This window comes from Pteropus alecto, unplaced genomic scaffold (assembly GCF_000325575.1).
Source record: "Pteropus alecto unplaced genomic scaffold, ASM32557v1 scaffold44, whole genome shotgun sequence".
In the NCBI taxonomy this organism is placed as follows: domain Eukaryota; kingdom Metazoa; phylum Chordata; class Mammalia; order Chiroptera; family Pteropodidae; genus Pteropus; species Pteropus alecto.
In genome coordinates this window covers 4120353-4136092 of record NW_006436812.1, presented here as the reverse complement: position 1 = coordinate 4136092, position 15740 = coordinate 4120353, and the positions used below count along the sequence as shown (strand labels likewise).

The window sequence follows — 15740 nt, the reverse complement described above, 5'->3', positions numbered from 1 at the left end:
CATCGGTAATGAGGTGGGGATCTCCTTACAAATTTTACAGACATCAGGAGGATTATGAACAAATTTATGCTAAGGAAGTTGACAACTTAGATGAAATGGACAAATTCCCTGAAAAAAATAAAATCTATCCAGAGTGACAGGAGATGAAACAAATTCTGAACTGCTTTATATCTAATAAAGAAATCGAATGTTTTCAAAAACATTTCCACAATAAAATTCTAGGCCCAGAATTTTTACTGGTAAATTCTATTAAACATATAAGCAAGAAATAACACCAATCTTACACAAACTCTTTCACAAAAATAGAAAAAGAGGGAATATTTCCCTATCGGTTTTATGAGAACAGCATAGCCCTAATATTAAACCTGACAAAGACACTACACACACACACACACACACACACACACACTAAAAATAATAGGCTAATATACCACATGAACACAGACAGGGAGGTCCTGAATAAAATATTAACAAATCGAACCCCAAAATATGTAAAAATGATACTGTATCATGAGCAAGCAGGTTTACCTCAGGGATGCAAGGCTAGTTTAGCACTACGCAATCAATCAATATAATTAACTCTACTACACACACACACACACACACACACACACAAACAGCAAAAGAAATGGCACTAATGGGCTCAGAAGGAAGGAGCAAATGAGAGTATAGGTACTATAGCACACTGTAGAGGGCAAGCCCATCTGTAGGAGGCAGCAGCTGCTACAATATTCTAACTCACCATTGTCAAATGTAGACCAAAACTCTCAGAACTTTTAATTTTTCAAAAGAAATAAACTCAAATAATTATGTGAAATTTGATTTTAAATGTTTGCAATTGCTTTTTTAAATGTTTGAACCAAACAAAATTTATTTATAGACAAAATGAGCCTGTGGTTGCTAGTTTGCAACTCCTTTCTAATCTGGAAAATGATGCCCATGAGAAAGTTTATTAGCAAAGAGAAACAGAGTAAAGCTACAAAAAAGAGGCTCACACTCCTGTTTGGTAGAAATACATCAGAGAACAACTTTTATAGAAAAAATAGATGATGTTTATGGCTTTGAGGTAAACAGAAGTTAGCAAACTTTTTCTGTGAGGGGAACACAGTAAATATTTTAGACTTTTCGAACCCTGTGGCCTCTCTTACAGCTGCTCAGCTCTGCCATATGGCAGGAAAGTGGTCACAGACAACATGTGAAAGAATGAACAGGTCAGTGTCCTAATAAAACTTTATTCACAGAAATAGGCCATAAGCCTGATTTGACCCACAGGCCTTTGAAGAACCTTGGGGTAAGCCACAGAAGATTGGTGTACTTGACTAAATTAAGAACTTCTGTTTATCAAAAACAAAACAAAACAAAACAAAAAAACCCCACCAGACACCAAGATAAGAGTGAAATGGCGAGCCACAAACTGGGGGAACATAGTTGCAACAATTATTATTAACTGACAAAAGAATAATTAATAAAAGATGAGTACTCATAAACAATATATACAAAAATACATAATAGTAAATCTAGGAAAAAATGAGGTCAAAAGACATAAATAGTATTTTACAGAAGACAAAACAATGTCCAAGAAGCCATATATAAAAGATATTCAATTTCATTAGTAATCCATTAAAATCCCAAGAGAAACATCGTTTTGTAACCATCAAACTGACAAACATTTAAAACAGCTGGAAATCTCAAGTGTCAGCATAGATATGCACAGGGAACTCTCACAGACTTTGTGGAATGTAAATCAGGACCTACTTTAAAAAAGTCACGATTACATACTAAAGACACATACTCTAAACCCAGCAATCTCGTTCCTAGTTACATATCCTAGAGAAGGGGTCCCCAGTTCCCAGGCCACAGACAGGTACCAGTCAATGGCCTGTTAGGAACCGGGCCACACAACAGGTGATCGGCAGGCAAGTGAAGCTTCACCTGTATTTGCAGCTGCTCCCCAGGTTTACCATCACTGCCTCAGCTCCACCTCAAGTCATCAGGCATTAGACTCTCAGAGGAGCACAAACCCTAACGTGAACTGTGCATGCGAGGAAACTGGGTCAAGTGTTCCTTATGAGAATCTAATGCCTGATGATCTGAGGTGGAGCTGAGGCAGTGATGCTAGCAATAGGGAGTGGCTGCAAATATAGATTAACATTAGCAGAGAAGTTTTATACAGAGACCATAATAAATCGATTGCTTGCACACTCATATCAAAACTCTATCAGTAAGTGACAATTAAGCTACATCTGGTGGCAGGCTTTATAGTGGCAATTGAGTTGATAAACTTCAATTGTACAGCCACATCTGGTGGCAGTCAGAATCCAACACTTACTTTAGTCCACACGTGGCCCGTCCATCATTTTACTTATTTACCAGCTCGGTCTGCGCCTCTTTACCACACTGCGCACTTGTCTCAGTCACAGACTGGGTAAGCCTGCAAGCTAACCCGAGCCAAAATGAGTGAAAAACTAATGTCCCTGGAGAGCTTCTTTGAAAAAGGAGAAAGACCCAATGATGAGACAGCAGCAGACTCTAAGACCACCAACAAAAGAAAGCTGCATTTAAAGAAAATACCAAGTCTTACTTAAATTACGGGTTCATTGCAACAGGTGGTTCACATTCTCCAAGCCCGCTTTGTATAATATGTGGCGACAGGCTATCCAACAAAGCCATGAGACCTTCAAAATTACTTCGTCACATGGAGACCAAGCACCCTGCATTAAAAGACAAGCCTTTTATAGAGTTTTTCAAAAGAAAAAAAAAATGTGAACACGAAGAACAGAAGAAATTATTGAAGGCCACACTTCACTAAATGTGTCTGCACTGAGAGCATCATTCTTAGTGGCTAACCGCATTGCTGAAGCTAAGAAGCCTTTTACTTACTGTTGGTGAAGACCTGATCCTGCCTGCTGCGAAGGACATTTGTCATTAACTTTTAGGAGAGGCTGCAGTTCAAAAGGTGGCACGTGTTCCTCTTTCAGCTAGCACCATAATTAGACAAATTGATGAAATAGCAGAAGATACTGAGGCACAGTTGTTAGAGAGGATTAATGAGTCACCATGGTATGCAATCTGGGTTGACGAGTCTACAGATGTTGACAAGACAACAATGCTTGTTTCTGTGCGATATATTTTTCAGGAGAATGTGCATGAGGACATGTTATGTGCACTTTTGTTGCCAACCAACACCACAGCTGCAGAACTATTCAAGTTTTTGAATGATTACATATCAGAAAAATTGAATTGGTCATTATGTGTCAGTATATGCAGACAGAGCCGCTGCCATGACTGGATGGCTTACTGGTTTCACTACTTGGGTCAAAAAGGTAGCTTCTGAATGTGAGCCTATGTACTGTCATCCACAGAGAAAAGCTGGCTAGCCAAAAAAAGTCACCTGAACTTAACGTTTTGCAGGATGTGATTAAAATGATCAACCGCATTTAAAAACATGCCCTTAACTCACATCTGTTCGCGCAGTCTGTGAGATGGATGCAGAGAAGTGAGGTGGCTTTCTAAAGGTAGATCACTGGCCAGTTTTTGAGTTACAAGAGTAGTGCCAGAGATTTTTTAGAAAAAGTCACCACTGGCAGCACATTTCAGTGACACAGAATGGATCACAAAACTTGCTTACTTGTGTGACATATTCACCTTGCCCTAAATCGAAATATCACTTCAGGGGAAAACAGTGTTCAAGTCAGTAAAGTGGCTGCATTCAAAGCCAAACTGGAATTATCGGGGTGATGAGTGAACATTGGGATTTTTGACATTTTTCAAACTTTAGCAGAGATTTTTGAAAGAGACTGAGCCAGGGCTTTCTTTCTCCCAGCTGGTGCATGATCACCTATCTCAGCTTTCAAAAGAGTTTGAGCATCACTTCTGAACCACAAAAGACTCCTAAACTGGGAAGGAATGGCTCTGTGACCCATTTGTGTATAAGTCAGGTGAATCAACTTTGTCCGTGCTAGAAGAGGATCAACTGCTTGAGATCGCAAATGACAGTGGCCTTAAAAGTATGTCTGAGACAACAAAATCTCCATACATTCTAGATTAAAGTCAAGGTGGAATATTGTGAGACTGCCACAAAAGCAGCAGGGACCAGTGACCAGGGACCAATGCTCATATGGAAATCTAATGCCTGATGATCTGAGGTGGAGCTGAGGTGGTGATGCTAACGCTGGGGAGCTGTTGCAAATACAGATGAAGCTTCACTAGCTTGCCTGCCACTCACCTCCTGCTGTGCAGCCTGGTTCTTAACTGCCCACAGACCAGTACCAGCCCGAGGCCTGGGGGCTGGAGACTCCTGCACAAAAGCACTGAAAAGCCTTTCCAACATCCTATCTTTGTGAAGCAGGGTTTTCTGCAGTGACAGCAACGAAAATGAGATTATGGAGTAGACTGGACATAAGCAACACACTCTGAGTGCCACTGTCTCCCATCACCCCCAGATGAGAACGTCTACTTGCAGAAAAAGCAAGCTAAGGGCTCCCACTGATTATGCATTATGGTGAGTTATATACTTATTTCATTATATCTTACAATGTAATAATAATAGAAATAAGGTGCACAATAAATGTAAAGCACTTGAATCATCCCAAAACCATCCCTCGCCCCCCTGCTTCAGTCTGTGGAAAAATGTCTTCCACAAATCGGGTCTCTGGTGCCAAAAAGGTTGGCGACTGCTGCCCTAAAGAACTGCCTGCACCTGTGAGGCAGGATGCCTGCATGATGAAGTTCACAGCCGCCTCATTTACAAAAGCCCCACAGTAGAAAGAACCCAAAAGGCTGTGTCTGGGATGGAGAAATAAGCTGCAATATATTCATACGATGGACTATTAGAAAACAATGGCATGGATAAACCTTTCAGGTAATACTGTTCCACTGACTTGTACATGTAGTGTATGTACTTTCTGATGTGTATCTTAAAATCAAACATACACAGACACAAGATACCATTTAACACTCACCAGATATGCAATGATTAAAAAATCTGAGACTACCAAGCACTGGATGTGAGTGTGGAGAAGACTTTCATTGTCTGCTGGTGGAAGATACAGTGTTACAACCCTTCTCGGAAAATAACTTTGATTTACTTAATAATTTGGCCCATACCAAGTGATACAACAATTCTACTTAGGTATATGTCAGGAATTATACATAAAGAAATGAAAGTCTGTTAACACAGCAGAATAAGCAGAGAAAACTAATGAACTACACCATTATCATGGAGAACACTAAGAAAACATAATGACCCAAAAAAGCAAAGTCCCATCAGAACACACAATATGATTTCAATTAAAGTGTGTGTGTGTATACACATACATATGTATAGAAATATAAAGAATAGCAAGGAAATAGAAACCAGAAAATTCAGGTCAGCGGTTACATCTGGGAAAGAGACGGGGATGCATCGGGAAGGGTCGAGGGACTCGTAATTTCTATTTAAGCTAGGTAATGCGTATTCATTTTACGTTTCTTTTCAAAATTGAACATACATATGTATTCCTTTTTAGATAGAAAGGAAGAGGAGGAAGAATGAAAAGAAAATAAAGCTTGCAGGGGAGGGGGCTGGCCACCAGCTTCAAACGCTGTGAGTCACTTTAAACTTGCAAAAATATGTACACATAGCCTATTAGAACTCAGCCTGACATAAGCAGAGGAGCTCTCTGCTGTCTGTGGGATATAACATGGCTGAGGGGCTGGATCACCCTACAGTCCACCTGGAGTAGTGTGTGTAAGTCCAAATTGGAGCCAGGCCTGCAGGTATGAAATGAAGACAGCTGCAGGAAGAGGGCAGGCCCTGGAAGGCCCAGCACAATGCAACCAATATTCCCTAATCTCAGACCCTCTCTTTGGCCCTGTGCTCCAGTTCACACTATAGGTAATCTTTACCAGCTCAAATGAAGGGAGAGATGCCAAAAGAACTGGACAGAATTCTTTTCAGGAGCAACTTTGAGGCAGTACTTCTGGTGACCCTGTGTGGAAACCACTCAGGGCAGCAGGAAACAGCCTGCTGAGCCCAGTGGAAGGCAATATCTTTAAAATATATTAAGGAAAAAAACCTGGTTCAGAACAGCAGGTTGCATTTGCTACCATGGTGTTTAAATATGTGTGTGTGTACACATACACATAAATTATTCTCATAAGCCAAGCATACCTCTGTGAGAACACTCAAGAAACTGGCTACAGAGGCTGCCACCAGAAGAACTGGTGTCTGAGGGTTTCAGTGAGAAAGACGTGCTTTTCACTGCTCACACCTTTGTATCTTTTGGATTTTGTGCTATGTGTATCAATAACCTATTTATAAAATAACCTATTTATAAAAATTACCCAATTATAAAACACACTAGAAAAATTTACTAGGGGCATAAAACACATTTACATAGGGTTATAAAAAGCTTGGGAAAATGTCCTTGAATAGGAAGAATAAATATTTAAAGATGTCAATTCTCTAAATTAGTCTATATTTTTAATATGATCTCAATGAAAACTCAAACAGAATTTTTATGAACTAGTCAAGCTTATTCTAAAATTCATTTAAAAAAAAGTGTGCATAAATAGCAAAGACATTTTTGAAAGTATGAGAAATACTATTATCAAATATTAAAGTACATTAAAGCTACAGTACTAAAATTTCCTCCCTCACTTATTAAATCAAAACCAATTCCAGACTTTAAAAGTGAAAATAAAAGCTAAAAGCACTGTAATAAAACATAAGATATTTTTAAAATACTTTACTGATATAATTCACCTAGTGTATAGGTTAATGGTTTTTAGTGTATTTACAAAGTTGTGTAACCATGACCAATATCTAATTCTAGAACATTTTTATCACCATACCTAGAAAGAAACACCATACCTATTAGCAGTCACTCCCCATTCCCCCTGCCCCTCAGTTCCTGCCAACTATTTTCTGTCTGTATGGATTTGCCAGTTCTGAATGGTTCACATAAATGAAATCACATTATATATGGTCTTCTGTGTCTGGCTTCTTCCACTTAACAAAATGTTTTCAAGGTGCACCCAAAATGCACCATTTATCATACCTCATTGTTTTTTTTTTTAGAAAAAGTAATATTTATCAAAAGTATATTTTAGAAGGAGGCAGGCCACACTAAGGAAGGCTGTAGCCCTGTGGAATCTGGGAGGTTAAAAGATAAGAGTATACTACAAAGGAGGAATGGGTTTTCAGCAAAGAGAGCTGTAACCATACCCCACTCCTTTTTATGGCTGAATAATATTCCATTAACTGGATAGACTACATGATGTTCATCCATTCATCAGTTGATAGATAACTGGGTTGTTTCTACTTTTTGGCTATTATAAATAATGCTGCTATAAATATTGGTGTACATGTTTCTGTGAGGACACATGTTTTAAATTCTCTTGGATATATACCTAGGAATATATGTGCTGAGTCAAGTGGTCACTGTATGTTTAACCATCTGAGGAACTGTCAGACTATTTTCCAAAATGCTGTACCATTTTACATTCCTGCCAGCATTGTACAAGGGTTTGACTTCTCCACATCTTCACCAACACTTGTTATTGCCTATGTTTTTTATTATAGCCACCCGAGTGTGTGAGAAGTGGTGGCTCACTGTGGTTATGGCTTGCTTTTCCCTAACAATTAATGATGTTAATCATCTTGAGATCTTTCTAAACAAGACACATAACCAAGAACCATAAGTTTATGGGCCACATAAAAATTAAAAGTAAATAGATCCTAACAGTTCTCTCCGCAAGGAAAAAAATGTGTAACTATGTGAGGTGATGGATGTTAATTATTACTTAAACTTACTGTGATTATTTCACAATATATTCAAACATCAAATCATTGTTATATACTTGAAATTTATATACTGTTATATGCCAATTATATCTCAATAAAAAAATTTTAAAAATTTAAAAGTAAACAATAACCATACTACCAAAAAAATTAAGTCAACATGCAAACACACTAGGGAAAAATATCTGAAACATGTGGCAGAAGGCTAGTTTCCGTAACATAGCAAGATCACTTACAGATCTATAAGAAAAAGGCAATTCACAAGAGAAATATAAATGACTCTGAATCATACAAAAAATGCTTTACATCATTCATAACTAAAGAAATGAATTTTAAAACACGATAGCATTTTCACTATCAGACCGATAGTGTAAGAGAAAAATGGCAATTCACAAGAGAAATATAAATGACTCTGAATCATACAAAAAATGCTTTACATCATTCATAACTAAAGAAATGAATTTTAAAACAAGATAGCATTTTCACTATCAGACTGACAAATATTTTAAATTTTGTTATGCCAGCTCTGGTGAAGGTGTGAGAAAGCTGTTGGCAGGGCTGTCTGTGATATTTTTAAAAAGGCTGGAAACAACCTAAATGTCCACTGAGAGAGGGTTGAATAAATTAAGGGGCGCCAACACTGTGGGATACTAGCAATCTGTGCCTCGATATAGTATAGTATATGTCCCAGTGTAGCGTAGTTTCTCTTCTTTTCTAAGGGAATGTGGGTGTGTACATGCGTGTTGCTGCAGAGGCTTTTTCTGGCATAGCTGGGCAGTACACTGAGAGTCAGGGTGGAAGATTTTTTTCATTGTACCAGTTTGTTCTGGAAAACAGGACTCCTTTCTCAATAAAAACACAAAATTTTTTCAGAAAACTGTAAAGTTAGTTTTAATTCTAACTCACTACCTAGTCTTACCCATCACCCAAATCTCAATCTGTGAAGTCACACTCAGACAAATGAGGCACACTTAACTCTGTTCAAGGGCGCCCCCGGCACTAGCCCCAGCCTCCTCGCTGTCCCTCCGAAACACCACCCCAGACCCTGAAACGGGATGCTCCCCTCTGCTTGAAACACTCTTCTCCAGACACCTTTGCCTCTGTCCAGGCTTTGTTTAAACACTGCCTTCCATGGAGGCCTTCCCTGACCACCCTATTTCTATCGAGATTCCCTTCCTGCTTTGGTTTCTTCACAGAACTTTTCACATAACATCCATATAACATTTATCTGTCTGTGTCCAACCCCACTCCACCCCAGCACCATCCAGAACCAGGAGTTTTGTCTGTTTTGTCCTCTGGGTATCCTATAACACCCAGAACAGTGTCAGACACACAGCAGGCACCACAGACGTTTGTTTAATGAACTGATGTTGCTACACTATGTAGAAGATATTCCAGTAGGCTAAACCTTTGACTGTCTCATGTCTTTATTGTTCCCATGATGATGCTAGTGTGACAGCAGACCCTTGATAAACACGTGGTTATTTCCTCAGAAGGTATAGCCACATAACAAAATGTTTCACAGACCACAGGTTAAGATCAGTGACCCAGTGGCTATGAAATCAATTCAGTGGGTTAAAGTAAAACTTTTTTTAAAATGAAAGCAGAAGAATGCGTAGCATAAGAGTATTTATAAAACTTTCAGCTAAATATGTACACATATTTGCACAGTATATATGTGTGTATGTGTGTGTGTATGTGTGTGTGTATATATATATATATGCTTGTATAGCAGGTCATGATGTGAATACATTTCTTACAGGGAGTTCATGAGAAAAAGTTTGAAATTCACTCATCTAATTTCAGCCTATATATCTCTAATTTTAAAGCTTTGGGTTCAGTAAAATATTCTTTTAAAAAATAAGTTTACTCTGTAAGTTTAAAATTCTGTAAACTAAAGGTACTTCCAGATCAGTGAAAAACAGAATTAATGCTCTCCCACAAAGTAGAAATACTATATTGGGAAAACTATAGTTCTTTGGAATGTAGCCTCTAGCTTTCCCCCCCAGAACACCTCCAATTATTTTACCATAGTTTTATGCTTGTAAGCATGAAATTCTCTGCTTTTCAGTAAGTCAACTTGGACAGTTCCATTATTCTCTCCATTTTAACCAGATACCACAGGTTAGCTATTTGATTCACATCTGAAATTTCTCTAAACATTTTGTTTCTTAAGTTCTATAATTATTTCACGTAAGGTTTAAGTATATCAATACTGTAGACAGAAAGCTCTTCATTTTCCACTTATATATCAAATAAAGATTTGCATTCCTTCAAAAATCTCCACGTTCTTACCTCTGGAATTCTCTAACACTTTCACTGTTTCTTAAACCATACTATGTTTCAGAGCCTGTTTCGAGATCATTCTCTAATAAACTTATACTTGTCTTATACTTACACTCTATCAAGAAACATCAACTCCCTGAATATAAAGAAACAAAACAAAAACAAAGGAGAGGCGCACCTCTGAATAGTCTAAATACAGTACATAAAATCCATACCCCGACTTTAGTCACATAAGATTATTCCAGTCCCCACTCACAATCCTTCTTTTTAAAAAATGTGCTGCTAACAAGTTTTATCATCTAGTTTGCCAGCCCACATCTAAAACCTGCGAGAGGAGGAAGGAACGCAGCCCTAGGGAGGCCTGGCAAGTTAAATGAGAGTAAAGGAGGCTAAAAAGTCAGAAATACTCAAGATGCCATTTCAAGAGCCGTCACATCCCAGAGGGCCTATGTATTACTAAAGAGGACCGTCATTCACACTATTGGCCCTGGAAACATCAAAGAAAGGTTCAGTTATATTCCATCTAATGATTGTTTTAGAAAGTCTTTTAATCATAATGATTAAAACGAAATGTTTTACTACTTTAAAAGTAAGCTTCATGCAAAATTCACTCAGGCACTCCTTTCCCTGTAAATGCTAGAATACTGACGTGAGCAAACTACAATGGCAATGTGCTTTCTTCATTTCTCCTTCATGGTGCCATATCAGCTACCTGACATATCCAGTTCCACTAGAAAGACTTTGACCTTTCTATTTGTTCTTAATAGTGTGACTATATAGTCTGCTCTTTTTTTTAAATATGGTATTCATTTTGGATATCTGAAAATTAGTTTTTTATATTCCAATCACATTTCTTGATCATATGGCTGCTACATACTGAGCCATTCTTTTAAAATTAGTTACACCCATGACTCAGCATTCACCTGGTTAAAAAGCAAGTAGAGATGAGGCCTCTGAATAAACACTGGTTCTCTAGCTAATTCCTAGTGGCTTTAGCAGAAATAACTAGCTATACCATAAATAAACATCCTGAAATCTATCTTTACTAAATGTTACAGAACTTCTTAGTGGACTAAGCAAAGAGTAGCTTCCTAGGAAAAGATGAGTCTTCCATATCAAGACTGAGTAGGATGGTGTTTAACAAAAAATCTAGCTGGCTACAGTAAGGGCACCCAAAATGCAATTCAAGAACATCCTCTGACTTTGAACCTAAAGCAATTCACTTTGAGTGTGAACTGGATATATTTCATTGATTCCTGAATCAGTGCTGTGGTCTGAGACAATAAACACCACCACTGGCCTCAGTAACCATCTCCTTTATGGAAATCAGCTATGCCATATTTACAACCCAGAGTTTGACATTGGCAGGGGGGCAGGGGGGGGCGTGAGAAATGTTTATTTCCCCACACTTACTGTTTTCTCATAAACATCACTTTCCCCATCTCTTTCTTCGAGCTGCATTCCTTCTCTTCTTGCACGGCAGTAGCAAAACATCTGGAGATTTTTCTTTGGTCTTAGTTCTGGCCAAGTAAGCAGATAACTAAGAAGGCCTTTGCTAATCTATTACATTTGGGTTGGTTTGATCTGCATATGGCTCAGATCACTCAACCTCCCCACTCTCCGACCATGCACACACCCAAGCATCTCACGCCCTTATGATAAAGGCCCACCTGGTACCTCCTGGGCAGTAGAGCCACACACATATTTTCCTGCTGCTGGCCCTAAGTCCCAGCACCATAGTTTATACAGATGACGTCATTCAAACTCTAAGCAGTTAAGGATCAAAACCTATATCATCATGCCATATTAGCAGCATAAACAGCTGTCTCACAGATACAGAGTGAAATCTGGCCAGCAAGTGCTATTTCTCTCATGACAAAAATAGCCTGGGAACATCTGAAATTTGCCTGAATACTTGTGAAGGCTGAAGCACAAGAGGCGTTAGGGGCAGAAATTAAACAGCACGTGCCCCAAAGAAAGAACAGAGGGAAGGAGCAAATTAAATCAACAAAAGAATAAAAGTACTTATTTTTCAGCTGGATAGGGTCTATGTGGGGTTCACTGTGGGAAATAAACAAATCTGCAATGCTTGAGCCCTCCAACAAACAGGGGAACCCCACTCTTCTGACCTTTCTGGTGCTCGAAGCGAACTCCTCAACCCTTTCCAAGGCAGAAAATTCCAGCAAAGATCTGAGCTTACAGAGAATGGAAAAAGCATAAAACTTTAAATTGAGCACCAACCGTTCTACTGTGACTGCCTCATGATCTCATTCTAGCAATGTCAAACCTTGAGAACAAGAGAATCCTGCAAGATTAAGAAATAGGGCTCAGGAATGTGGGGGCCATGGCAGTTTCCTAGCCACATGATATGACCAACCCACTAGCCTAACTGCCTTACAACACAAACATATCTGCTTTTGGAGACTAAATCTATTGTTGATTTTTCAGGGTCATCTCTCTTCTTTGGAAAAGAGCTTTATCATCGGTCTACCGGCAAGTCAGTTACTTCTGATACTTGCTGGAGCTTTGGTGAAAGATCTGACGGTAGTTTATATTTTTAGTATTAACATTTCATTTTCCAGATAACTCAGGCTCTGAAACTCATGCTATCATGAATATACATTTTCAGAGAAAGAATTACTTGCTGGTTGTAATACTGCTGATTCCCAACTACCAGTCAACTTAAGATTCACAATAAAGGAAATTACTTAATCAGCCACTTGGTCCTGAGGGACTGTAGAAAGTCAGGTGTGTGTGGAGCTCAGTGACTGCAGATGAGTTCTCTAAACACTGACCTAGATCTGGCACTGTGACTATCCTGATGATTACAGAAGGATGTGGTCCTTTCCCATGTTTACATATAACAGACGAGAAAGGACATAATTTTTAGCCTCATTCACCCTCACTGCCATATACTCCTAGTTTCTTGTCAAACCAAATTAAGAGGCACTTCCTTACTCTGCCTGAAATTTTCAAGATTTGGCCCATATATGCTCTCGTCTGTGAAGCTTACACAGTCAACTATATTTCTGTGCTCCCTGATATTCCACACATGCCTCCAGCATAACCCAGTATACTGCCTGGAAGCCACATGTTCCCACTAACCTATGAGCCAGACAAAAGGCTCACGTCATCTTTGAAGTCCCAGGTGCCACAGTCCATGGTCTTACGGCCATGCCACCCTGAACAAGCCCAATGTCTGATCTCGGAAGCTAAGCAGGGTCAGGCCTGGTTAGTACTTGGATGGGAGACCACCTAGGAAGACCAGGTGCTGTAGTCATAAATAATAATAAATAATTAAAATTTTTAAAAAATTAAAATATATATATTTGTTGATAAACTAAGTCATAAACAAAAATGAAAAACAAAAAGTCCACAGAGACTGGGATGATGGTGACATGTGGTCAGAGTCCTAGGTGTGAACCCAAGCGCATGCTAAAATCTGGCAACACTTTCCCAGGAAAAGAGGAAAGAATACAGAAGAATTCTGAATTTTCTGCGTAAGTGAATTCTCATACCATATTATTACCCTCCACACACACTGTATAGGATATTTTCTTGGCTAAATTCACCAATCAATCCATCCAAACAATTATACCTTCATACTCATCCAGGTGACGATGTCAAGGGCAACTGCAATATAGAAGACTTCCAAGAACAGGTTCTGTATTTTAGATTCAAGCAAAAGAATGTCTGAACCACTGCAAAAGAAATAGCAGCAGAGGACACAGATTATTAAAGGAAAGAGATTAAAAAAAACAGAGAACAAAATCTGGCTGGACTGAAAACTGATGTGTCTTTCCAATGTTAAGTGACACTATATGGTAAAAAGAATGAATTACAAACACACAATCAGAACACCCAAACCCTAAACTGCAGACCAGTACCAGTGAACAGGGGCTCCCAAACCCTAAACTGCAGACCAGTACCAGTCTGTGGCCTGTTAGGAACTGGGCCACACAGGAGGAAGTGAGCGGCAGGCGAGTGAGCAAAGCTTCTTCATCTGTATTTGTAGCCACTCCCCAGCACTAGCATCACTACCCCCGCTCTACCTCAGATCATCAGGCATTTGATTCTCATAGGAGCACGAGCCCCTGGCGTCAAAAAGGTTGGAGACTGCTGCCTTAGAACATGAACAATAAAAAGAAAAAAATCTTAACCACCAGAGAAATGGAAAAAGACAATCGGCTACTAAAGAAACAAGAATCAAGTTGATGTGACTGTTCATCTGTAACAAGGATGCTAGAAGACAACAGAGCAATATCACTCTTTAGAGGAAACTATTTTGTACTGGAATGCAACACCCAGCCAAATTAATACCCAAGTATGAGAGCAAACTAAAAATCTTTTTAGATATGGTGGGGCTTAGAAAATTTACAACCTACAGACTTTCTCTGCAGAACTAACACAAGAATATACTGATAGCACAGAAAATAAATCCAAAAAAGATGTTGGATATGAGCAAGTGATAAAACTTAGTTGTCTTATCTGCTAGTGCATGTTATTTTAAAAAATCATGATTAAAAGAGACTACACCAAAATTTAAAACTCAGATAATAAACTGTGAACACTATGAAAAGGAAATTCATAGAAGATACACAAACAGCTATTAAATGAAAACAGTCTTACTAGTATCCATGTAAATTAAACAAAAAATAGTCTATACACCATAGGTTTAGAAAAGATGTAATAGTCAGTGTTGGAGAAGACACCTTAATATAGGTAGTCTTATTCCCTGCTAATAGGACCATAAAACGATAAAATATTTTTGGACAGCAATTTGGCAATATCAGCTAACATTTCAAATATGCACAGGTTCAATCCAACAATTCTAAAACTCTAAATCTGTAATTCTAAAGAAATACCACACGTGCACAAGATTTAAATAGTCGCCTATTCTACACAGTATTAATAACCCTCGCCCCTCCAAAAAAAACCCGGAAATAATCTTTATTACGTTTATGAATAAGACAATGTTAAGTAAATGATGATACAACCGCAATATAGGATACTATGCAGCCATTGGAAAGCCGTAGAACGGTGCATACTGACGAAAAGATGTGTAGGAGCTTTAAAAATTTTGTAGCATAATCTATATACGGTTTAGGCCTTTTTATGTAAAAAGTTAGACACGTATATTTATACATGTGTTTACTGTGCAGAGCCTGGAAGAAAACAGGTTCATCTGTGGTTACTTCCGAGTGGGGAGTGAGAAAGGAGAGACTGTGGTCATTTTTTTTTCGATATTTATTTCAGCACCTACCAATCCCAGGGACCGGGGTGCCGGTTCTCGGTTTGGTTCGCTGCACTGTGCCATGCAGGACGGAGTGGACACTCTGGTTTGTGTCGAATGAACGAGGGAGCAAGTGGCTAATGTATTACTAGTGTATGAAATAACTTGGGGGGCGGAGAGAAAGAAAAGCCCAACTATGGGACTTAAGTGATCAGCCTACTGAAGTCTGTTCCCAGCGCACACGTGCCCTCGGATTTCACTCTCCGAAACTGTCTTCGGCGCCAGGAAAGAAGAGCCCGCGGCCCCTCTGCCTCACCCTAGCCCGAAAAGAAGCCCCTGCTGTAGTCACACGGGCCGGAGCTCAACTGCGTTACCTCCTGGGGACACCCGGGCAGCGCGGGGTCCTGTGGAACCAGGACACACCGAGGGCTCGGCATT

General features: G+C 39.1%; 1 protein-coding gene and 1 pseudogene across 2 annotated transcripts in view; one reads left to right on the top strand and one right to left on the bottom strand.

The window, feature by feature from the left end:
• TRAP1 (TNF receptor associated protein 1) overlaps positions 1-15740 on the bottom strand; it is a 45807-nt gene that overhangs the window by 29692 nt on the left and 375 nt on the right. The gene's annotated exons all lie outside the window — the stretch shown is intronic.
• LOC112481630 lies at positions 13234-13349 on the top strand (annotated as a pseudogene).